The sequence below is a fragment of the Lynx rufus genome, unplaced genomic scaffold (assembly GCF_022079265.1).
Source record: "Lynx rufus isolate CCGP_SWC_20201006 ecotype Redwood Valley unplaced genomic scaffold, mLynRuf1.p SCAF_8, whole genome shotgun sequence".
Taxonomy (NCBI): domain Eukaryota; kingdom Metazoa; phylum Chordata; class Mammalia; order Carnivora; family Felidae; genus Lynx; species Lynx rufus.
Genome location: NW_025814896.1, coordinates 42,035,355 through 42,045,100, shown reverse-complemented (window position 1 = coordinate 42,045,100; position 9,746 = coordinate 42,035,355). Strand labels below are relative to the sequence as shown.

The 9,746-nt window shown below is 42.7% G+C and overlaps 1 pseudogene; it reads left to right on the top strand.

The window, feature by feature from the left end:
• Positions 1-1,140: 1,140 nt before the first annotated feature.
• LOC124503883 (heterogeneous nuclear ribonucleoprotein A1-like) lies at positions 1,141-5,443 on the top strand (annotated as a pseudogene).
• The last annotated feature ends 4,303 nt before the right edge of the window (positions 5,444-9,746 follow it).

Genomic DNA, 9,746 nt, shown 5'->3' with positions numbered 1-9,746 from the left:
AACCCCGAAAGGTAATGAATAATATTGATGGCAGTGCAGGATATATCAAATAGAAAGTGGAATTAAGATGTACTGATTTTAAGTGAAGGAGAACTGCTTGGTGCTTCCCTTTAAAGGCAGCCAAGCTACCAAATCAGTGGGGGAAGATGGATGGGTCAGTGGGGCCAGGATAACCAGAAGTCTTGTTAAAATAAATCAAGTTGGAGCCCCTTTGTGATTATTATTACTCTGGAAAAGAAAACTATGGAAGAATTTATTTTGTAATTTTGGTACAGGGAATGTCTTCTGAGAAAGTCACAATACCCAGAAGCAATTTGTCAAAAGGGATACATGCAACTACATTAGAACAATCACCATTGGGGGCGGCTGGGTGGCTCAGTCGGTTGAATGTCCGACTTCGGCTCAGGTCATGATCTCACGGTCCGTGGGTTCGAGCCCCGCATCGGGCTCTGTGCTGACAGCTCAGAGCCTGGAGCCTGCTTCGGATTCTGTGTCTCCCTCTCTCTCTGCCCCTCCCCTATTTGTCTCTGTCTGTCTGTCTGTCTCTCTCAAAAGTAAATAAACATTAATAAAATTTAACAAAAAGAAAAAAGAAAAAAAGAAAAATCACCATTGAAATCCTGAGTGACCTACAGCTAATGGACACAAGGGGGGGGGCTCGAGGCACTGAACACTTTGAATATTTCACCCCCCCCCCCACCGCCTCCACCCCCTCCCACCATCCCTCTGGCTGAACATCCATTATCTACAAATGTGGAAGTGCTTGACATCACAGAGGACACTGCATTCTTGCTTCCAGGAGGGCATTCTCCGTGTCGCCAGCCCATGCCTAGAGATGTTGCATCACTACCCCATTCTTTTTTTAATTAAAAAAATTATTTTTAATGTTTACTCATTTTTTGAAAGAGAGAGAGAGAGACACAGAACACAAGTGGGGGAGCGGCAGAGAGAGAGGGAGACACAGAATCCAAAGCAGACTCCAGGCTCCCAGCTGTCAGTACAGAGCCCGATGCAGGGCTCGAACTCACAAACCACAAGATCGTGACCTGAGCCAAAGTTGGACGCTTAACCGACTGAGCCACCCGGAGCCCCCATCAATACCCCATTCGGTCGTCGGTGGGCACAGGTGGGTTCTAGCCCATGGAGACCGACTATGTATGCCTCTCGGTCAAGGCCCTGCTGGCTGATGCATCTGCATTTGTGGCCACTGCTGCACCTGCTACGGTTGAAGCAAAGGGGAAGTCAGAGGAGTCTCATGAGAATGTGGGACTTGTCTCTTTGACAGCAACCAACTCAGCCAAGCGTTGCTTGTGGAACAAGGAAACAAAGGCTTACTTCTCTTTAAAAGAAAAAGAAAAAAAATTTAAAAATCTGCATGGGAACAAAAGCACAACAAATCAAGCCAAAACTGTTGGGGGAAAATGTTTAAATAATATTGCTGAAAATGCTGATTTCCCCAATTTATAAAGAATTTCTATAGAGTAATAAGGAAATAATACAATCTACTGGGCAAATGATGGAAATAGTTCGGAGATAAGGAAATACAAATAGTTTCTAGACATTTGAAAAACTACTGACTGGCACTAAAAATAAGAGAAAGTCCTATTAAATCCAATTAAGACAATTTGAGAAGCTGTATTTTATTTTATTTATTTTTTAAGTTTATTTATTTCGATAGAAAGAGTGACAGAGCAAGAGCTGGGGAGGGGTAGAGAGAGAGGGAGAGAGAGGGAATCTCAAGCAGGTTCGTGCTGTCAGAGCAGAGCTCAAAGTGGGGCTCCATCCCATGAACCGTGAGATCATGACCTGAGCCAAAATCAAGACTTGGATATTTAACTGAATGAGCCACTGAGGCACCCTGGATACTGTACTTTAGCTATTATGATGGTAAAAGACAGAAAATAAAAATAAAAAAAATATAAGCACACTCAGGACTATTGAGGGTGTGGGGAAATAGTCACACTCATGTCAGTGCAGGGATTAATTGTTGCTTTGTCAGGGACGGCAATTGGGAATACTCATGAAAATAAAAATGCATACAACCTGTGGCCCATCTCACAGAGCATGAAACTGAATGTTCACAGAGATCTCTGGTTTAGCAGTGAAAGAGCGAAAGAGCTGACAATCCTGGGACAGAATGGATATCGTTGTACCCCAATACTCACTCTTCCCTCCTTGTTTCTTAATAGATCCCCAAGTTTTCAACACCATCCCTAGATCGTGACTACATTTCCCATCCTCCCTTGCAGCCAGGTGTAGCTTTGTGACTAGGTTTTGGAAAATGGATATAACTGAAGGGATTCTGTGGGAAGTGTCTTTCTTGAGGGGGAACACATAGCTCTTTCCTCCAGCTGGGAATGCAGTCATGAAGGCTGGAGCTTCAGCAGCTACCTTCGAACACAAAGAGAAAGATCTTAAGTCTTTGAGGCTGTAGCTATCAATACCAGCCCTGAGACATCGAACTCTGCTCATTTTTTTTTTCATGATATAAATGTCTATCTTGGTTGGGCTAAGTCGTTATTTTACATACTTTAAAAAGGATTTTGGTAAGATGAATCATAGTACATATGCAATATTACATACCAACCAACTCTTTAAAGGAAAGAGGCATATCTACTAATGTACAGTCAGTAGTATATACAAGTATAGAGAGATGAAATGCTCTACAACACACGCACACACACATGTACATGAAAAAAGCAAGGTGCAAAAAGGTGTTACAGTGTGTTGCTATTTCTACAAAGAATAAAAGTATCTAGATTGTATGTTTGTCTATGTATAGATTATCTCTTTCTGGAAGGGCACCAGACACTGGTGACCATAGTTGCCTCTAAGCAATGGAACCAGAGGAGTGGTAAAGGAAAGGAAGAGACTTCTACCTCTGTGCCCTTTTGTATCTTTTGGATTCATCTTTTGTGCATGTATTATCTATTTAAAATAAATAATAAACTTCAGAAAAATGGAAAGATGCAGCTGGGGTTGTCTGCTGAATTCCTCTGGGGCTGAGGCAGAAAAATCGAAATGGCCGGGGGAGGGGGAGAGGAAGAACAGAAGGAATGCATGGGAGGCGGTACATGCATGAGGGTCTAATTGCTTACAGCACACCATTAGAACCAGCAGATGGGGCAGACAGATGCAAATGAATAAAGCATTAGCAGGGAGATCCACAGAGAAGCAACAGGCCAGGGAGGAATTTGTGTGACAAATCTGAGCAGACCGGGTTCTGACTATGTGTGTTTTCTGCCCACGTCAGAGAAATCAGCAATAGTTACTTCTGGAGAACAGCAATGTATGGCTCTGTGCAGATCGAGGGCAGAGCAGGAAAGTGATTGAATTATCCATCAATCCCCCAAGTGTGACAATTTGTTTACTGCAACAAAACATTTTTTCTCTTTCCTCCAGCTTAGAGTGTTTTTGATAGATATGTTTTTGAAAGTAGACGCTGGAGGGATGTTTCATTTTCTGGGTACCGAAAACACACCTGAACAAGGTGATTAGAGGTAGGCTGTTGAGTGTTTCAGAGACGCTGGAATGAAGTGAGGATCCTTACCCTTTAGACATACCCTGTAGGACCGCTGCAGGGAAGACACAGGACTCTTGTGTTTAACAAGTGTGCTAAGGAAATTGGCATGAATGCTGCTTGAGATATAGACAACTAAGCAAAATTGGACAGCTCGGGTAAAAGTAACTCCAGTCAGGATCGTTAGTACAAACTGCCTAATTAGTATGCAGCCAAGTGGCTGTCATGTAATATTAGATGTTTACGATTGATTTTAAGTCTTTTCTGAAGATAGCAATGAATTCTATGAACATGTTTGCTCAGCTTCAAAAATCGGTGTCAGTCACCTAGTGAAATGACTTGAAAGAAAACACAACAACTGGCAATGCCAAGTTCTGGTGACAATATGGCACACCCAGACGTATCATACACTGCTGGTGGGAAGGCGAAGTCATACAAATACTCTGGAGAGTGGTTTGGCTTTTTTTGAAAAACAAAAAACAAAAAACTGAAGTTTAACATACACTTAGCATCGAGCAAGAAATCCACTTCCTGGGTTTGAACCCCAAAGAAATGAAAACTTAGATTCACACAAAACCCTGTATATGGATGTTGATAGTGGCTTATTCATAATTGTTAGAAACTGGAAACAACCCAAATGTCCTTTAACCTCTGAATGGATATACAGATTGTCGTATAATTAAGTACTGCTCAGGAATGAAAAGGAAGGAACTACTGAAACACTCAGCCACATGGCTGAATCTCAAATGTATTTGCTGAGTGAAAGAAGTCATACTCAAAAGACCACATACTGCATGATTCCATTTATATGACATTCTAGAAAAGATAAACTGTAAGGACAAAAGACAGATTAGTGGTTGCCAGGGGGTAGAGATGCAGGGAGGGACACAGGGGGATTTGGGGGGAAAGGTCACAGTTCTACATTTTGATTGTATTGGTGGCCACACATCTGTATGCATTTCTCAAAACTCATAGAACTGCCTATTACAAATGGTGAATAATGCTGTATGAAATGTATGTATAAAAATGATATCTTGAGGTACCTCAGGGTACCTGGGTGGCTCAGTCAGTTAAGCATCCGACTCTTGATCTCAGCTCAGGGCTTTATTTCAGAGTGGTGAGCTCCAGCTCCACACTGGGCTCCACACTGGGTGTAGGGCCTACTTAGAAAACAAACAAACAAACAAAACCCCCAGAAGATGCTACCTCAACAAATCTGCCTTTAAAATAAAAAGTCTGGGACATCTGGGTAGCTCAGTCAGTTGAATGTCTGGTGAAGAGCTGTGGAACCAATGATGGCTGTCTCAAGAGAAGATTCTCAAAGAGCCGGTGCCCACGTAACTGTGAAAAAGATTTTTGTGGATGGCGTTGAAGAAGACACTGAAGAACATCATCTAAGAAGTTACAGTGGACAGTATGGGAAAAGTGAAGTGATTGAAATCATGACTGACCCAGGCGGTGGCAAAAAGAACGGCATTGCTTTTGTGACATCTGATGACAAGATGGTCATTCAAGAACGCCATACTGGGACTGGCCATGATTGTGAAGTAAGGAGAGCTCTAGCTAAGCAAGAGATAGCTAGTGCTTCATCCAGCCAAAGAGGTTAAAGTTGTGGAGGAAACCTCACTGGGGGAGATGGCTTTGGTGGCAGTCAAGGTGGTGGTGGATATGGTGGCAATGGGAATGGCTATAACAGATTTGGTAATGACGGAAGTAACTCTGGAGGTGGCAGAAGCTATAATGATTTTGACAGTTGCAACAACCAATCTTCAGATTTGGGGGTCCATCCAGGGAGGAAATTTTGGAGGCAGAAGCCCTGGCCCCTGTGGCGGTGGAGGCCAATACTTTGCCAAACCACGAAACCAGAGTGGCCATGGTGGTTCCAGCAGCAGCAGTAGCTATGGCAGTGGTAGGAGGTTTTAATTACTGCCAGGAAACAAAGCTCAGCTGGAGAAGGGAGCCAGAGAAGTGAAAGGGAAGCTACAGGTTACAGCAGTTGTGAACTCTGTCAAGCACAGTGGTGGCAGGGCCCAGCTGCTACAAAGAAGACACGTTTTAGACAATACTCATGTGTATGGGCAAAAAATCAAGGGCCTTGTGACTAATTGTATAACAGGTTATCTTAGTTTCTGTTCTGTAGAAAGTGTAAAGCATTCCAAAAACGGGTTTTAAGGTAGATTTTCTTTTGGCACCCATGCTGTTCATTGCTAAATGTAATAGTCTGCTCATGATGTTGAAGAAACATGTCTTTTTTTTATTAAAAAACTACATGAAGAAGACAAAAAAGCCTGGAATACATACCTAATATTTATGAGACAGAGAGAGAGATGGGATGACAGGACAAAGAGGGTTAAATGACTCGCTGCAACTCCCTGGGATTGATGTTACACCCTGAGTGTCATGTTTGATAATGGGAGGCAAGAGGCTATAGACCCCCAAAGCAAATGTCACAATGTTACGGTCTTGCTTAGGGCTGACTCTTTGTTTCAGTGTGTGATTGTGTTTGTTTGTTTGTTTTCTTCTGTTTCTTTATTTAATTCTACTTCTGACAGCATTTTTTTTTTTTCCATTTCTAGCACTTTTTCCAACATATCCTCTGCTGGGGAGGGAAAAGAGAAGACCTAGCTCTGAGAATGCAGACATTTGGGTTAGAAGCATATGACTATCAGCAAATTTCTCTATACTTTTTCATCTGGCAGAGTTTTCCTCAATCAGTCACACATTTATATAGAAGTCTTGGTATCTCAGGGATATTTTTGAACATTAATCTTTCAGCAATGAGTTTGAAACACCCCGTTTTGTACTAATATTCCTTTTAGGGGGTTTGAACAGTTTCTGGAGCATATTTTCTGGAGCAGTAACAGAAAATCATAAAAACTCCATGGCCTCATTATCATGTCATTTGCACAGGGCCAATTGATCTGTATGATACCAGTTCTGTGAATTCTTCCCTGGAGTGCAGTGGGTCAGAGTCCCGCTTACTTTTTTATATACAGAACAAAAACTATTACAGTTCCTAAGCATCCCGACTTTGTTCCTAGAAATATGGAAAAGTTCAAATGTGTGCCTACCCCCGCTGGTAATGGACCACAGTCACATGGGAGCATGGTGGGCTCTTCTTACCATGGATGGCCAGAATATATCATCGTCTGAGGTCAGAGAGAAAGGGAATTTAAACACACTCTCGAGTATATTGGGATATCAATTTTGTTGGTTTTGTTTCTTGTATTTTGAGTAGGCAGATAGAGTTTATTTCAGGTTATTGGTCACTGAGAGCTTTTTGGACCCATCGCTGCTGGGTGCTCATTGTTGCGCATCTTCGACCTGCTGCCATAAAGCCTTGGACGTACCCCAGGATTACGAAATGTGATATTGGCCCCATAATTGTCTGTCATGAGCCTTGGGGGCTGCTTTGCTGTGGCTGAACACTCCATGATCCGTCTGTCAGCCTTGAAATGCTTCCCTATTCTGATTCAGGCATGCAATGAAGCAGGTCACTGGGAGCTGTGCCTTCAGTAATCCTTCCAAGGTTTAAGTAGTCAAGGGGTGGGGGACTGAGGGGGTTAATAGCATGAAGGTTCAATCAGGTAAATCCGATGAACAAAGTATTTTATTTCTAGGCTTAGTTTCGCCTGGTAGCATTTGTCTCCCTATGTAAAGAGAGTGCAAATTACTATCCCATCATCTTCTGTACTGTATTGAATTATCAATATAATTGTAATCAGCACTTCTGGAAAGTGCTGATGGCCTATTTTGTACTTGTTTGTGTTAATCAATGTTAATTACAAAGCAAGCACAGGGGTTAACAAATTATAATGGGTTTAATTAAGCTTGACAGTAACAAATGGCATAACCTTTACGTTCTGACCTGGTTAGAGGAACAAAAAAGGACAGAATGGGCCAAAGAATCATCACACAGAAATTCATATGTATATACTGGTTATCTACAGAAACAAGAGTCATGTAACAAGCTTACTGGTTTTACCAATTACCAACCGTAGCATTTACTAATCTGGCAATACTGGAAGTACAGAGAACTGTAAGACCTGTTCTCTAGCCTTGAAGGATTGATAATCTGGTTGGAAGTGAGACCCAGAAAACCAAGGTTTAAAATTCGCCAACGAGTAGCAAATGAGTGCCGCCAGCCACGGTGCAAAGCAGTTGGTGGAGGGGTTGATTATTGTGAGTTGGTGCGGGTGCATGGGGCGGGGAGCGGGCAACACTATTGGCAGTAGAACCCTCAGGATGGACTGGATGCAGGAGACAAGGAGAGGAAGTGGCATTCCTCCTGGATGTGCAGCTGAATCGAAGTGGGAATGCAGAAAATTGTGTTGCGAGAGCATTTATTCTTCCGTGAACCTGCTTCACTATGTAAGTTCCACTGAGAGGGTGGGTGGTGAGGAAGGCAGTGTCGGGAGTCATGTTGCTGGTCTGAGCCTGCCTGCCTGTCTTCTCATTTGCAATGCAAGAACTGACCATGAAGACTCTTTCAGCTCCAGATTACAACTGCAAAGCCCTTGATTAGGGCCCTGTTTTACAGCTGATTTTTATGTCACTCATATTTCTATATGTTTAAAAGTCTCCTGAATTGCCACATCCATCGAAAAACCCTTCTCATTATATAAGATAGGCTGTATTTGAATGCAAGCAATAACACCCACATACCCTAAACCAAAGGGCTTAAGCAACAAATTGGGTTATTGTTCATGAGATTTATCAGGGATGAAAAAATACCACTTCTCCACTACTCTCTTAAGTTTCTATCTGGGGTGTGTGAATTAAACTGCGGGAAGAAAGATTAACAGGAGAAAGGCCTTATTTTCTCTGCACATGGGGGGCATCACAGAAAAGAAATGAAAAATCCCCCAAAGTGTTCAGACCTGGGAGCTTACATACTGTTTTAACAAAGGGTGATAAAATGCAGAGAAGTGACTGGACAAAGGAAAAGGACTTGGGTTCCCAGGGATAGTAGATTGTGGGAAAGTAAATACATGAGGGAAACTAATGGAAGATGAGGGTTTTTTGTTTTTTTGTGTGTGTTTTTGTTTTTTTAGTAAGTTTTGCTGACTCTCTCTCTCCAGTAATAAGGACTGCTTTTCTGATGGTATAGGAGAGGAGAGAAGAAACACCTTCACAAAAGGAAATTTGTGTCCTGCTTTTAGGCGGGTGGGGGAGGGTAGGGGGCTCTTTCTGTGTTTGCTTCTTCTTAATTGTCCTCAGCTTAAAAGAATTCTTATGTCAAAGCGACATATTTTGGGGTGGCATATCCTGATCCTCTTAGTCAACAAGTGGTTCTGCTTGTCTGGATGGATTCTGTCACCCTGGGATGCCCTCACTCATGCATCTGTGATCAGCTAGTGAGTTGGCTGGGGTGGGCTGGTGCCAGGGGACCCCACTCCCAAGTCTGGTGGTTGGCTGCCTGTTGGCTGTGGCACTGGGTTTGACTGGGTCAAGCCATCCTTAAGCAGGCCAGCCTGGGCTTGCTCACATGACAGCATCAGGGTCCCTCGGGTGAGTGGAAGCATGCAAGGCCTTCAGACACCTAGGTTTGAAAGTGACAAAGTTAATTCTGTAGCATTCTATGAGTCAGAGCAAGATACAAGGGCAGCCATACTAGAGAGGTAGAGAAACGGACACTGTCCCTGATTGAGGGTAGCTGCAACCTGACGTTGCAAGGTCCAAATACAGGTGGGGAAGCATTTATAAGTGTCTTTAAATCTGTCACACTGTTTTAGGTAAGGAGGCTTTCTCACTATTCCTGGAGCAAGACCCCCACTTTCCCAACTCTGAACATTTTGTTCCAGGTATTTTCTCTGGCTGAGAAATCAGCTCTTCACCCATCTTGGGGTTCAAATTCCACCCATCCCTTTGCAAGGCCCATCTCCAAAACTAATTCATCTACAAGACGTCTCCCCATCCCTTCAACTAAATGTGGCATCTGACTCTGAAGGGTTGAAATGTTGCCACAGACTCTACAAAGTCTGTCGATTTTGAACTATTTGTAACCATAGGTACAGTTATATGCAGTTGAAACAATCTTTTTTTCATCTTAGTATATAAAATGACTATGATTTAGGGTGATAGTTTCCATTAAATTGAATCTTCTGTGATTTCTTCATTCACTTCTGCTATAAAAGAGAGCTGGGATTCACAGCTACCTGCCTATAGATTTGTAGCAAAATTTCTATGTATGACTTTTGTGATTATCTTTGCTGTTACTTAGTAG